The sequence below is a fragment of the Cinclus cinclus genome, chromosome 2 (genome assembly GCF_963662255.1).
Source record: "Cinclus cinclus chromosome 2, bCinCin1.1, whole genome shotgun sequence".
In the NCBI taxonomy this organism is placed as follows: domain Eukaryota; kingdom Metazoa; phylum Chordata; class Aves; order Passeriformes; family Cinclidae; genus Cinclus; species Cinclus cinclus.
The window spans coordinates 74,087,546-74,103,501 of NC_085047.1; positions in this window are offsets into that span (position 1 = coordinate 74,087,546).

Genomic DNA, 15,956 nt, shown 5'->3' on the forward strand with positions numbered 1-15,956 from the left:
TTTAAATATGTTTCAGGTTTATTTTCCTCTAAGCTTTGCACATTTAATTTTTTTCTTTTTTAAAAAAAAGTTGTCTTGAAGGACTTCTTGTTCGCAGATTATGCTTCTATTTTATTGCTGATACTAATAAATAGCAAAGGCAATACCTTATTTTGCAAGGTATATTTATTAGCTTTCATTTATTGTTTTCTATGAAGACAGAATTTGGTGAACAGAGCCCAGAGAAAAATCATAAATCACAACATGACTGTTGGAGAGTAAAATTATTTGACCATTTAAATCATACAAAGCTTTTATTAAAATTTAGTTTATCTATAGCTACTTAACTGAGGCAGACCTCTGACAAATGCTGTTAGGTTTTTCTCTAACTACACTGTCAGACACTTCATGGAAAGATTTAAGTTAACTCTTTCAGCCTTCTTCCCTCAGCTCTTCATTTCGAATGTTGTTGCACATGCTAATTTTATTTTATTTGCTCAATTTTTTTTTTTCAAAAGAAAGACTGAAAATTATTCCAGGAGTGATATATTAGTCAAATATGACTTTCATATGATTTCTTAATTTCTTGATTCAGTTTCTTTTTTATGATATTTAGGCTATAATTCCAACATCAATGAATCTCAGTGAAAAGGAAAATTCACGCCTTTACATACACTCAGGTGTTTAATTATTGATTAGATATTAATTTTAACTACTTTTCTAAAGGTTTCTAGCTTAGATCGACACAAGTTTTGTATTACTGGATTATATTAGCATATGCAATGCATATTAGTCCATCACATTCATACTGTTTAATTTTAATATGGTTATTTTGCCTCGAAAATTATTTCACATGTTGTAGGTTGTAACAAAAGACTATTATGTACTATAAAGTACTGAATAACTATCAGAAGCCTCTAATAGAGGTGTGGAAAGTCAAAATCGACAATTATTTTGTATGTAAGAGTTTAATTATGTTAGGCAGGGAAAATGAAAACTGAAGAATTATCATCCTACTCATTAAGTTCACACCAAAGATTTGATTTATCAATGTTTGCCTATAGAATATAAACATATCAAATGCTGACTAGCAATTGTTTCTCTTCTGACATGGCAATTAATTCTACTGGTTATTCTGATAAAACTAGTATATACTTAGGGGCAAAAGTAGGAGAAATTACTTTATTATTCCAAGTATGTAATTGAATTCTCATTTTGGAAAGTAATTGAATAAGAACTTGTTTGGTGGAAGGGGCTTGTAAGAATACAGCATGTTGATAAACCATAATTAAAAATTACCAGTATGTTTACAAATAAAATTTTTAAAAAACCTATCTCTTACACTAAAGGTTAAATCTAGGTATGCAGGCAGCTAAATCAGAATAACTGATATCCTATTAGTCTGTTTTGGCTTACTTTATAATATTGCATATGATGAGGAGCAATAGAAAAATGAATATTTTCCAAATTATAATGGTTGAAGTCATCATGTGAAGAAACTAAATGAGTAAACACAAGGTGCTACATCTGGTCGGGGGGAGTCTCAGACATGAATACAGATTGGAAGAACTCATTGAGAACAGCCCTGCAAAGGACTTGGGGGTTCTCACAGATGAAAATCTGGATATGAGCCAGCAGTGTGCGCTCACAGCCTGAAAGTGCAACTGCATCCTAGGCTACACCAAAGGAGGAGTGACCAACAGATTGAGGAAGGTGATTGTATCCTTCTACTCACGAAACTTCGCCTGAAGTCGTGCATTCAGGTCCAGAGCCGTCAGTGCAAGAGAGATGTGAACCTATTGGAGGGCTCCAGGGGAGCACATGAAGAACATGAGAAGGCTGGAGCATGTCTCCTACAAATACTGTGTTGAGAGAGCTGGAGTTGTTCAGTGCGAAGAAAAGGTTCACAGCAACCTTCCAGTTCCTAAAGGGGGCCTACAGGAAAACTGGAGTGGGATTTTTTTGCATGGGCAGAGAGTAATAGGACAAAGCTGAACGAAAAAAGAAAGAGAGATTTAGATTAGATGTTAGGAATAAATTCTTTACTTGGAGGGTTGTAAGGCACTATGTTAAACAACCAGAGAAGCTGTGGATGTGTCATACTGGAAGTGTTCAAGGCAAGGTTGGATGTGTCCCTCAACACCCTGATGTAGTGGGTGACATCCCTGCCTGAGACAGCAGGGTTGTAACTGGATGATGTATAAGGTCCTTTCCAAATCAAGCCTTTCTGTGATTCTATGAGTAAGTGTTATACAAAATAACGTCTTCTAATACAGTGGCAAAAAAGGTAAAAATATGAATTAAACAGATGTCATCTCACAGTAGTAGAGATTAACTACCACTACACTTCTTTTCAAGAACACTAAACTTTAATTGGTGAGGGCAACAGTGCCTTTGAACTTTTAACAGCAGGCACTTGAACACATTAATAAAGTAATTGACACCTGAGTTCAAAAGCTTTGCTGCTTGTTGTAAAATAGGCTTTGATTTTTAATAATTTTTCAGCCAAACAGGTTTCCTATTTTCTACACAATGTTATAGAAAAAACATGAAATATAAAACTAGCAGCTGCATGAAAAAAAAAAACAAGCTCAGAAACAATCATATATTTTAAACCATTTTCTTCCTAATCATAAAACCTGGAGATGATAAAAAAATTCCTCAACAACCAAACAACCCAACCCAAGAAACAAAACCTTTTTTTCAGTGGTGTTTATATATTTTTTTTCTTTTTAGTTCATTTGTTCACATGAAAGAACTAAAAATAATCTGGCTGATACTTCTTTTGAATATTCAGAGTAAGTATGGCTCTGTTGCAGTGGCAGGGTATCTATGATGGTTATGAATGTTTATGTTTCTCTCCTTTCTTTTGAAATTTAGTTTTAGTTAAGATAATTAATTAAATCAATATTTATTTGATTTTTTATAATTCCAAACTCTTTGTGAGGTCAGATCATTTTGTGTCAGATCAAGTGTTTCTTTCACTGCCTTCCACCATTATAAAATCATATCTCTTCTTCTCATGAGCACAGAGATTTACCTTTGAAGCATGTAGTCTTTTGTTTCCACCCTTAGTCCTCGTTAGGGCTTACAGGTATAATGAGAAGATATTTCACATGGACACTCGAGTATAAGGCGCCTTTGGGCTGGTATGAGTGCAGGGGTTTACACTTTTTTCCTTGGTTTGTTCTTTTTATCTTTCTTTCTTTTTTCTGCATTTTACTGTTTTCCTTTATGAATTCTATTATCAGTTTTATTGATTTTCCACATTTAGAGTTTTATGCAATATATTTTTAAATATTGAACTCTGAAGCCAATTTCTTCTCTCAAAGCTAACAGTGGTAAGGATATCCCTAAACCACACATATATATCTGAGTTAACTTTAATGTAGCCATGATAATTTATCTAGTTTTTATTTTGAAACAACAGGAACACAGAAGGACTGAGGTTAGGAGGGATCTTGAGATCATTTAATCCACCTGCCTTGCTTAAAGCTGACAGGGTCTTGTGTACTTCCAGGGAGGGAAGCAATGATGTGGTCAACATGTTTTGTTCCAATTGTACAAATAAATAAATAAAGTAACCTTATATTTCAGTGAAATTTACTGTTTTGCATGGCCTTTTTTCCTTTCTCTGGGTACCACTGAGAAGTCTGGCTCTCCTTTTCATCAATCAAATATGTCCTGAAAATAGAATCCTGTATTTTCACCATAACATTCATACCAATAAAACAGCAGATTTCAAGACTAAAGTTATTGTTTATGGAACAGTTAAAGACTATTTTTTTCTGCTGCTTATCTGCATTTGTCATAGAAGGACTTTCTGATTTCTGTTAATGTTTTTTTTTTCTTATTTTCCCATTCTGTCTTTAACTAGGTTTTAAAAAATCAAAGTAACTGCAAAACTACACTTTCAGGCAAAAAAAAAAAGTACAAAGAAATCAGAAAGGGACAGTACTACACAAAGTTCCTTAGATCCCACATTCCTTTTGTTGTTGTTTTTCATATAATTATTCAAATAATTTAGGTTGGAAAAAGCTTTTGGAATCACTGAGTCCCAAAGTTAACCTAGCACTACCTCATCCACCACTAAACCATGGGCCTAAGCACCACATCTACACATCTTTTAATGACCTCCAGGAACCTCCAGGGATGGTGACTCAACCATTTCCCTCAGCAGACAGTTCCAGTGCTTGATAACCCTTTCCATGAAGAAATTCTTCCTAATATCCAATCTAAACTTCCTTTGGTGCAACTTGAGATCATTTTCTCTAGTACAGTCACATGTTACTTGGAAGAAGAGATTGATGCCCTTCATGACACAACCTCCTTTCAGGTGGTTGTAGAAAGCGATAAAGTCACCTCAAGACTTCCTTTTCTCCAGGTGAAAAATCTCAGCTTCCTTAGCCACTCCTCATAGGACTCTCTCTCTAGATCCTTCACCAGCTCTGTTTCCCTCTTCTGTTCACATTCCATCATCTCAGTGTCTTTCTTGTGGTGAGGGGCTCTGTACTGGACACAGCACTTCAAGTGTGGCTTTACCAGTGCCAAGTACACAGGGGAAGAACCACTTCTGCTGGACACACTATTCCTGATACAGGCCAGAATGTCATCTGCCTTTTTGGCCACTTGGGCACACTCTGGCTCATGTTCAGTGGTTTTCAACCAGCACCCCAGGCCTATTTCTGCTGTGCCACTTTCAAGCCACTCTGCCCCCAGCCTGCGGCACTGCCTGCGGTTGTTGTGACCAAAGTGCAGGATTTGGCTCTTGGCCTTGTGAAAACTGATACCGCTGGCCCTGGTCCATTAATCCAGCCTGTCCACAACTCTCTGCAGAGCCTTCCTACCCTCCAGCAGATCAACACTCCTGCCCAACTTGGTGTCATCTGCAAACTGTCTGAGGGTGCTCTTGATTCCTTCCTTCATATCATCAATAAAGAAATTAAACAAGATTGTGCCAAATACTGAACCCTGGGGAACACCACAGATATTATGTTGTTTATAGAATATAAAGCACAAAATATGGCGAAATAAAGGATATTTCCTTTAGTATGGTGGCTCTTAACTCTGTGGGGCTGTCAAAGCAAAGCTAATATAATATTTTCACAAGAAATTACAAGCATTTTTTGTTGCTATGGAAACCTCTGTGGAGGTTTGGTTTTTGTTTGTTTGTTTTGAAGGTGTCAGTGAAACCAGTGTGAGAAAACCAACACTTCGATTAGAAAAAATAAAAAGCAAAAGAAAAGAGGTAGTCTGAAAATATTTTACCAAAATCAAATTATTTTAAAAAATAATGAATTTCACTGCACCAGTGTAACGAGGAAGCAATAAAACAGAATTAGAGACTAAAATCTGTTAGGAGAAACTGCATTGTGATAGCAAGTAGTGGATTATCCATTTCAGCTGTTGTTCTGTCTTTCAAGCAAGAGAGCTGCATACTGCATTACCCTTCTGTGGACAGGGGATATGTTTGTGTATAAGCTGCTGTGATGTGCTAGGAAGTGGTTGGGACGATCCATAGCACTCAGATCTCAAAAAGGAACTGACATGGTGATACCAGCATGTTTGGGTTGTCTGTTCAGGTGTTTTCATGTGGCCAGAGAAGGGACCAAGAATTATTCCATTTCTGGTCCTCATAACTGCCAAAGCAAGACATGTTTGTGTGGTATGGTTGGAAGGAGAAGCTTTCCTAATTTAGCCAGTGCACAGCAGTCAAACACATTACCAATCATGGAATTTGCACATTTTGCTGGGTTTCTTTACAATTTATTCACCTTGTTTTTCTTTAGTCTCTTATCTCCCTTTCTCCCCAGCTCTTTGAGGCTGTGAGATGTCGACATCCAGGTAGAGCTTTTTTGTTGTTTTGCTGGTTGGTACCACTAGAGTGAGCCCTTTTCTTTTTTGTAGGTAGACATTTTGAACTCCTGCTGGATCTTGTCCCTCTTTTGCACACCTTTGATATCTACCTTTGAAATCATTGTGCCAATGATATACTATTGTATAATGTCCCACAACCCTCAGCTGTGATACAGAATTCCTTGAGTCATATCAACTGTAAATGATGACACAACCTTCCTGTGATGTTCAGTGTTCACCAATGGTGGCAGGTGCCAGAGCTGCTGTAGAACAAGCATTTAGCTCTTTTGTATTTTTACCTAGAAACTGCCCTCTGAAATTCAGTTTTATAAACTTATTAACAATGGAGTCACAGTAAGCATTTTGCATGGTCCTGCAGCTCTCACTTGCAGTTTGTTCCTTATAGGAATTTCTTCTGTACTTTCTCAATAATTGTGGACTTCTGACATCTCTTAAGGAAAATAATGTGATCACTGGAAAGTCTTGATTAAGACAAAAGCCACTGGACATCGCAAAGCAAATCAGAGTTCAGGTGCTGACTCTGAAACAGGAAAAAAGAAAGATGGGTACCAGTTGTAAGCACATACATTCACAAATACATGTCACTGGTATGTCTATGCATGCACCACATACATAGGTGAACACACTGTTTACCTTTATATGCAAGACACCACAGAAGCATGCAGAAGCTACTGTCAGGTTTTCTGTTAAAAGATTATTTAATGGCAGATGGAGAAAGGGACTGGTGCCTAAGTGAACAGAGTGGAGAAGCCAGACAAACCTTTACAAAAATTAAAAAAAAAAAAATTGCCTTGATGTCATTCCAGAAATCTTTTTTGGCACCTTTGGACCTGCACTGCATATACCCAATGACACTACCATCTCATATGGGCTGAGAAAATAAGTATTACCTTCATGCTGGAATTTGTTTGGGATGGACTGGTTTTCCTCATAATTCACAACTAGAGCAGGGTGGGTGGGCCAGGTGATGTTAAGAGATCCTTCCCAACCTCAGCTATTCTGTAATTCTGAACACACTCAAAAGGCATATCAAAGGTCCGTGATATGACATAGTATATGATCTGTCATCCTCATACGGCTGTTCCATAATTCAATCATTTTGTTTGGAACTTTTAGATCTAAGTCTAAGATTTTGGTTTGGAGACAGAACACTGGACAGACTTAGGTCTATAAAATTATTGGGGTCTTAAATAAAGTGAACAGGAATTTTTATTCATCAAATACCATAACATTAAACTTAGAATAACCTCAATGAAAGCAGTTAAATAAAAGAAAGTATTACTTTACGCAGCATGTAATGATATTTTGAAACTCGCTGTCATAGGAAATGATAGACATCGCCGGTGTCAGCAGGCTCAAATTCATGGGTGAATGAACACATAAAGAAAAAATGTATACTGAAAGGAATAAGCAAAGAGAGACATGTTAGAATCCCTAATACAATAATCATGAACTTGGAGAAGGAATGATGGGAGTGGATCACAGCCAAGGATCAGGCTTATGTGCTCTCCTTGTATATGTCTCTGATCATCCATACAAGGACAGCTTGGTCTTCACTCATCTCTCCAGGAAAGCATGACCTCTGTTGTATTCTTATCATTGACCTCCTTTGAGAGTCAGTTCCATGCCCAAAACTTTTAAGAGAGGATCAAACAAAAGATGTGATTAGTAAATGTTAAAACTTAAGAGGGGAGGAAGAATGAGCATAGCTATGCAACAGATTTATATGCAAAATATGTTTGTTAATAAGATTTTTAAATATTATTCAGGTTATTAAATCCATGAAGAGAATATTATTTCTTTTTGCTACAAATGACACATGTCATTCTTGATTTGTGCTAGCCTCAGGAGGTCTGATATACACAGTCACAGCAGGACTAAGAAAAATGAACTTTTTCACGGAAGAAATAAACAATTCTAGTAAGCTAGCTCAAAAGATAAAAAAGCAAGCTCAAGACATAACAGAGCAAATACACTGCAATACCATACAAATTAGAATTATTTAGTTTACTTGCAAGGTTCTTTAAAACAATATTTATTCTGTGTTTTGGTTGTTTTGGTATTTTTTTCTGCCATGTGTATTTCCTGTATCACTAAGGGAATTTGTATTATTTTCTTACCACAATGTTGAAAAATATACTTTTAAAGATTTTCTAAAATGCAATTTTAAAATTATATATAAAGATTTTGTAGCACTAATTTAAGATGATAGGCAAAATTCACTAATGATTTCTTTCCTTGTGGCCATCCCAGGCTTCTGCCTTAAAACCATTGCATCTATACTGTCACGCTTTCTTTGGAAATACAATATGCAAATGAAAAGACTAATTTGCTAAGGACAGATGAAGGCTGAAAATTTTTGAAAACTACCCTTAAGAAAGAAATGAGCAAAGGAAGGATGGATACATAGCAAAAGAAATTCAGTCAAGTGAGAAGCATATATCAAGGGATAAAATGAAAGAAAATAAAGATAACACATTTTTAAGGCAGAAAAGCCTTTCTAAGACAAAATGGGATCAATGAGGACAATATTAAAAATGTTGTTTTGCTTTACACAAAAATAAAGATTACAATATTGAATTAAGAACTGACTCTTAATCTAATAAATAGGTTGATAGTAGTGAAATGGTTATGTAAAATAAGACAGGGGATTGAATACATATATATAAAATTGAAAATAATTTTTCTATTCAGTGAGCTATGATGTCAGCTGTTCTGTGAATTTCTGACAACCTGGCTTTATTGCTGCCTCAGTTTCCATAAGTATGATACATTTAAATCAAGAATTTATATCGAATATTTGCATGTATCATTTTAGCTTCAGATAAAAACTAAATAGGTGGAATTTCTGTGATTTAGGCTTGTACTTCAGCTAACTGTTACATCAGTCAGTTTCACTGTATTATTCAGTCAAGGAGAAAATACTGAAAAAAAAGTACAAAATGATGATGAAAAATGTATTCTGGAAGACTTCTGGGGTTACTGTGTAAAGCAATATTTGCACTTCCACAATTAGACTTGGGTCAGAACATGCGAAATATTATGTATATAAGGTTGTGCTGCATTTTTTTAGAAACGTTATTTTATTTTAACCTATATTCCCCCTTCTCTCTCCAATTTATGCATTTCATTTTTTTTTTCTTCAGTAAATGGTCTGTCATTAAGAATTTGGGTGCAGTTTACTGGATACTTTATTCACCTTGATTTCTCTAGTGGATGAGAATTTTAATAAATCTTCTTTAGCTAGCTACCACAACTACATTTACATTTGCATTTGCTTTGTGCTGTCAAAGGGGTTTAACCCAGCTGAAACATCCCAGTGAGTCTAACAATGTGTCTTTATTCACAATATAGCAAGCCTCAACCAGGCTGATGTCTCTGTACGAAGCACTCTGAAAATATACAGGAGGTGATAATCCCTGCTCAGAGAATTTTGTAATGCAAAAGTCAAACCATAGTATCAATATAAAGCGAGAAAGAGCAGGAAGAAAAGAAAAAAATAGACTTTTTTTTCCCCAAATTTTTTAGCTTACAAAATTATAGCAGGTAAGTGTAATGCATGATATACATGCTCTAGAACTATAAAAAAAGACCAATTAAATGAAGCAAAAATTCAATTTCTTTGTTATAATTTTCTACATCTCCAGGGCTTTTTTTTTTTTAATCCATCAGCATATAAGTACCATACCATGTACTGTAATAGTATAATTCCTTCTGCATTTCTGTCTTATCTTGAAAAATGCAAGCTTTACTTTGCCTAGTAATTAATCTTTGAAGTTGTTGATAGCTCTGTGCACAGTATATTTACCAAATAATTGGAAGGCAGTTTTTAATGGGGTTGGTACTTGCCGTACAGCTTAATATCAGGCATGGAAATAGCAAAGAAAGAGACTTGAATTCACAAAGTGAAGTTTGTTGTCAATAAAAAATATTTTTCTTCTTGAATAGTGAAATTTCACCAGACATGATATCTAGTCCAAAATGTCGCCACATAAATAACTGTGAGTACTTAGAATCTGCCTCTATTATTACTGGATCTGAACAGACATTTTACCAACTTACAATGAAATTTAAAGTAAATAATAAAATGATTGTTTGTTTAATAATATATTTTTTCATGTTTATTTATAAATTCTTAATTCAAGTGAATTAAAAGTGAATATTATTTCTGCAGAACTTCTCATATTAAAAAAAAAGTATAAAAACACTCAAAAAAGTCCTATGTATTAGGTTACTCTGAAAAGTACAGCACATTTCCTAATGTCTCTGTATGTTGCTGCTACACACCCCAGACCTTCCTCCCGGCCAAATTTCCAGCATTCTTCATACCATAACAGTATATGACAAGCAGGATTTACTTGGCTCCTTTGTTGACTCTTTTCCCTTAGCACTGTCTCAGACTTGACCAGTTTCTTAAAACTTCTTAAGCGGTGCTGCAGGTCTTGTTGGCCCCTGTGTGTGATCTGCCACCAGAGTAACCAGGTGACAGGAAAGAGGGATGCTCCTGAAGAGCAGAGCTCAGGCCCTTCTGGTTGGACTTCACCAGCTGTGACATTTCACGCTCTTTCCAGTGTCCATGCCATCCAGCCTAGGGGAAAGTGAACAGCAAACCACTGGCTGGGATTGGTAGGTCTGTTTGGCATGTTGGATCAAAAAACTGGGAAGGCATAGTTGTGCTCCACATGAAATAAACTGAGACCTCAGCGCACCAGTACTGGTGGAGGACTCTGTAATGGAAACTGCTATGGAGTCTATAAGGAGAACAAGGTCACAAGAGCTGCTCCCCTGCAGATTGCCTATGGACGATCTGGTCTGAAATCTCCTATGGGTACTTACCACACCTTTCTGTTGCAAGCACAGCAGGAAATGCAGCATGGGAAAAATAACCTTTGAAATTCACTCTGAAGTTCCACAAAACTGCTGCATTAAAATTACTTTATACTCTTAGGTTTTATTTTGTGTCTTTGGGGAAACAAATGTCTGTACATCTGCTCCTCTTATAACTCAGCCAGTTAATTTAAGGTTAAAAATTCTGAAACATTCACTGAGATGAATATTATTTAATGCATAGAGTTCTTTTTCATAATTTGCTTTCAGAAGATGATATCAGGAGAAAGTTGTGAAAGTGGTGCTGACTTACAGCTGGAAGTGAGCTCCTTTGGCAACACCTTTCCCACCCCCCTCAGTAGCAAGAAAAAGTAAAAAAAAACAGAGAGGTTGGCAGAATGACTGAGAAGCAACAGATTGGTGTTTCTCATCCTCTTTTTATCCACATAAAATGGAATGAAAAACTGGAATTATTATTACATCTGACATGTATGCTTTAACAACAATGAAGTAAAGCCTGTACCCTAAAATTGAACAGTTACTGCAACAAAATGCTTGCATTAGTCCTTTCAGTACAAAAGAAAAAAAAAATAGAGCATAAGAGGCTGAAAGGATTGTACTTCTATTTTTCCAAGTACAACCACTCAAACAACTCCAGTCTGAGAAATGAATATTTCAGAAAGAATACCTAGTAACATCAGAGACTGATGGAAGTGTCTGAGTATGAGGAATAAAAAAACCCCAGTAACTCTGAATGCTACAGTAGAGTTGCTCTGCTCAGCAGGTAACTACTGAACTTTAGAGTACCATTCTCACAGCTCCCAAAGGGGCTCCAGACCAAAGGAGAGAAATCAGAGAGAAAATGTAAGACGGCATCTTTTTGAGTCCGGAACAAAACGAAACAGGTAACTTGAAACAGATAACTTTCGTTTTTTCTAAAAGAGAATAATGCATTGAACACATGGAGGATTAAAAATGAGACAAAACAAAACCCCAGAAAATTACCTTTTCCTCTCTGAAGCCTTTCTTCCTTGTGTTTTGCTGCATTCCTCTGGCTTCTTCCTAAGAGTTTTTTCATATTTGCTTTCACAAAATATAATCTTCAGAGTGACACCTTTATCCTAAAGGAACCTCTCAGTATTTTTCAGCATTTTCTCATATTCTTCCCCCTGCTTTTTAGTCCTTGAATTAGAGAAGTGTGCGTCTAATTCATCAGGAAGGCATGGACTCTTCAGCTAGGACTAAAAGATAATTTTTCCTAATTAAATTAGGTTAATCAAAAGTGTGAGTGCAAACATCCCCTCCCAGCTCCTTCTATATCTAATACTCTTCCAGTGCATTCCTTACTTGCTTAAATTATCTTGCTATCACTATCTACATTCATGTTTTTAGGGGGGGTCAATAAGCTCAACACATCAGTGTTAGAGAGAGATTTCTAATTCTTAGGCTATACTGTCTTTCAGTGTGATCTAAAGACTTTCCTCAAAACACTTTTAGTGCACTTTTAAAAGAAGTACACCAGGAAAAAAAAAAAAAAAAGAGAAAAAAAGGAAATTCAGTAAACCCCATCCATTACCATGTGGTCAGAAAAGGCATTCTGTTTTGCACCTGTACATTCCATAGATTTGTTTTAGAACTAGAGCATTCATCATACCTTTAAAGTTCAATATAATTGATGCCTAGAGAGGCTACCTAGAACAGAGGTTAGACAGTGTTAAAGGAATAAAGTAGGTATTTATTAAAAAGGCCTTCAAAGGATACACTTTGGGCAGTACAACAGCTTGGCCATAGCTCCACTCAAGATGGGTAGCATGTCACAAGTTTCCACACTTTTGTAAGTTTTGGTCCATTTACATATTGGGGTTAATTGTCCAATTACAGCTTCAGCTCCCAGATTGCTCTCCTCAGTTTGCTGCTGTTTAAACTTTTTGGACCTGAAGCTGCAACAGTGTCCTTGGTTCTCAGGCTGGAAAAGGATTGCTTTGTTTAACTAAACTATAAAGAGAACTTTCTAACACTTTATATGAAGTTCAGAGCCACAACAATACATTACAGAATCTGGAGAATATGAAAGCTAAAACTAAAGGCTTCGTAATTCACAGCCTAATGGAAGCTGAGCTCTTTGGAAGACGGTGCATAGAATAGCATTTTAGCCCTGCCCATACTGCTCTTGGCTTTGCTCCCCTGTGAGCAAAACTAAGACAAATGGCTACAGATTTGGGAAAGAGATAGTCTACAGGAACCCAGAGGAGTCCAAAGACACTTAGCTCTGCTTGTCTTGCCTTGCAGATCAAAGAATCAATTAAACTTGCTGATTTGTCAGTGGAGCTAAAGGGAAGACCATACTTCTAGCATTGAATGAATGCGGATAATACACGTTCACCTTTTCTGAGATCACAGCTCAAATAGTAGACAACTTTTTAATGAAACCTAATGTCTTCTGTGCATATGAAAGTCTTTGACTCCTTCAGAAAGTTAAGCGGTTATTACGTTTCAATAATATGTTTCATAACCATTATGTTCAGAGTAGAGCTCTAGGGAAATAAGTTTAGTAACCAAACCAAGGAAAGCTGTAATAAATTATTTTAGCAACCTTTGTTTGGAAATTAAACGCACAAAATTTGATGTGTATTTCAATTTAGAAGTTTGCAGCAGAAAGACTAGCTTTGTTTCTTGGAATTTAAAAAGTAGAAGTAGCAGCATAAACTGGAATTGTTCATTGAATCCGTTCATACTGAGAGCCAAAAATTATGAGAGACAAACTGATGAGTATGAGTTGCTTGAAAACACACCATTAAGTTATGAACAATTTTATCCATTATGTTCAGAGAGACATTGTTCATCAATTACTTATGAAAGTGCTTAGTATTTTTATTGGAGAAGTGAAAACTATGGCTTTTCTACTTGTAGGTGAAATTATTTGCTGGTTAGAATATTGCTAAACAGCAATGAAACTGATGTTATCTGCAAACTCGACAATGACATATTCTAGTCACCTCCTCCAGGCAGAAATAAAATATCTCAAACAGGACAGATCCCCACTTTACCAGCCTCCAGGTAGTCTATGGACCATTAAATGACAACCACGTTTTCACCAGTTTGTCCTAACTAGAAAACACACATTAAAGTAAAAGTAAAAGTAACAGCAGGAGATTTTGCAATCGCCTTAGGTGAGTTGCACCAGATCTAGAGCTTGAAGTCAGTTAGAGGAGAAGGTTTGTGAGAAAACAGTATCTCTGAAGTCCTTTTCAGCTGTGGGTGTATGAGCCAAAGGTAAAATGCTAATGTAGAGCCATAAACATACTCTTATTTATTTTTTTCCTTCCATAAACCATTTAAAAGAGACCACAGTGGTGGAGATAATAATTACATACAATGTCCTGTGAAACAGCCTTTCTTATCACTAACTTTATTTTACAGTACAATATACTCCGCCACTTTTTTATTAGCAAGTTGCTTTTAAAGTATCTGCATGTTATTTGGCATAATTTTTTATGTAGTTCAGCATAATATGATTCAATTGGCTGTCTTTGCTCTATGGAGATGATTTAAATCTGAAATGTAATTGTCATTAATCCCTGAAGGGTGTGGTCCTTCCAGGTCAAGAGTATAAATATTGGTATAAGAAGCAAGAAATCTGAACAAATTACCAGTAGGTTTTTTTAAGTTACATGTTACTAAACAGGTATTAGTATCTTAAACGGTTGTCGATTGTTTTTTCTGACTTGCAAATTCTAAATTTATCAAACTTGGAACTGTTTAAAAAATAATTTTAATAAGAATATCATACAACTGAGACACAGTTGTGTGTTGTCAGTTGTCAACAAACCCAAACAACAAAACACACACACACACACACACAAAAACAACTCATACATTAATTTATATTACTAACTATTCCTGTTAATGGAATAAAAAATGCAAGTCCTATTAGGTCTGTAACACTGCCAAAAAAAAAAAAAATAGTAGCCAAGGAGAGAAAAAAATAGAACTATAACATGTTTCTAGTCACTGATAGTTATCCAGCATACTGTGGTGGTTTAAAGGAATGTCCAAAAGCTAAAGCAGCTTGAGATGATTTATTTAAACTAATGCCAGACATATACAGTGCTCATATCTATGTCCAAATTTCTTCACAAGATCCTTTTGATATCCAGAGTGTACAAATAAACCTTCTTGCGATGTTATATGTTTATGCTGTTTTGGATATCTGCATTATTAGCTGTGCTTTTCTGCAGAGTGGCCATTCTTCTCTCTACAAAGATACACTTCAGGGACTGGACAGAGACAGAGTAACCTGTTTTTGTCCTTTTAGTGCTGTTTCTATAGAATGTATTACTATGTACATATATATATATGTATGTATAAAACAAAAAAACAAAACATAAAGTAACATATTAAAAGTAGTAAAAACATCTGGACTTATATTTTGAAAACCCACAGAGAAGATTTTGACATTCAATACTTAAGATTAATTTGTCCTCTTTGAAAATGAGGTTTCCAAATCTACCCAAAAGGAAAGTAATTCCATTATCCACTGCCCAGAAAAATACTTTTTTCTTTTGGTTAGTATTTTAAAACTTTCTGAGAAAGCAATACATTGGATATAATCACAGTGAAAATATTGTAAGATTTGTACAAGACTTCTGAATTGAAGAGATGCTTATTGTATGATTCTCATTTTCTACTTTGAAACAGCAATAATCTTAAGGTATAGATAGGAATTTCTACTAATTTTCATATCCAATAAGTCTCTTCATTATAAACATGAACCAGCTTCATTCCTAATAGTCATTTCACTAAGCATTTTTAAAGTAGTCAACAGACTCACCTATAATTTTCTGTCTCAGGCATTCACCCTCTTGTTCTTCCCATCACTGTTGCCAACACTCAAAACTTTACACATATTGCATTTTATTTCTCTGCTCATTGTTCCAGATGCTGACTTCAAAGCACCACTTTATAGACGCTCTGGGGTAGTTGAGAGTATAGGCTTCTCATCACAGCCCCATCCATAACTATTCACATCCTTCTTGCTAATGAAGCAAGCTAAACTCCTCGGTTGACGCACTGTTACTCTCAATCTAAAATTCTGAATACAAGCTGGAGAAGGGAAGTAAAAAACTCTGATAGACACTCACTTCCTTCACTGATGCCTCTATGTTTGACCAGGGAAGCTGCAGTATTTGATATAGAAGCAGCCAAAGCCCATGAGAGATCACTGGAAGACATAATCCAGTTAAAGCCAGTTTGTGTCACTCGAAATCACAGAC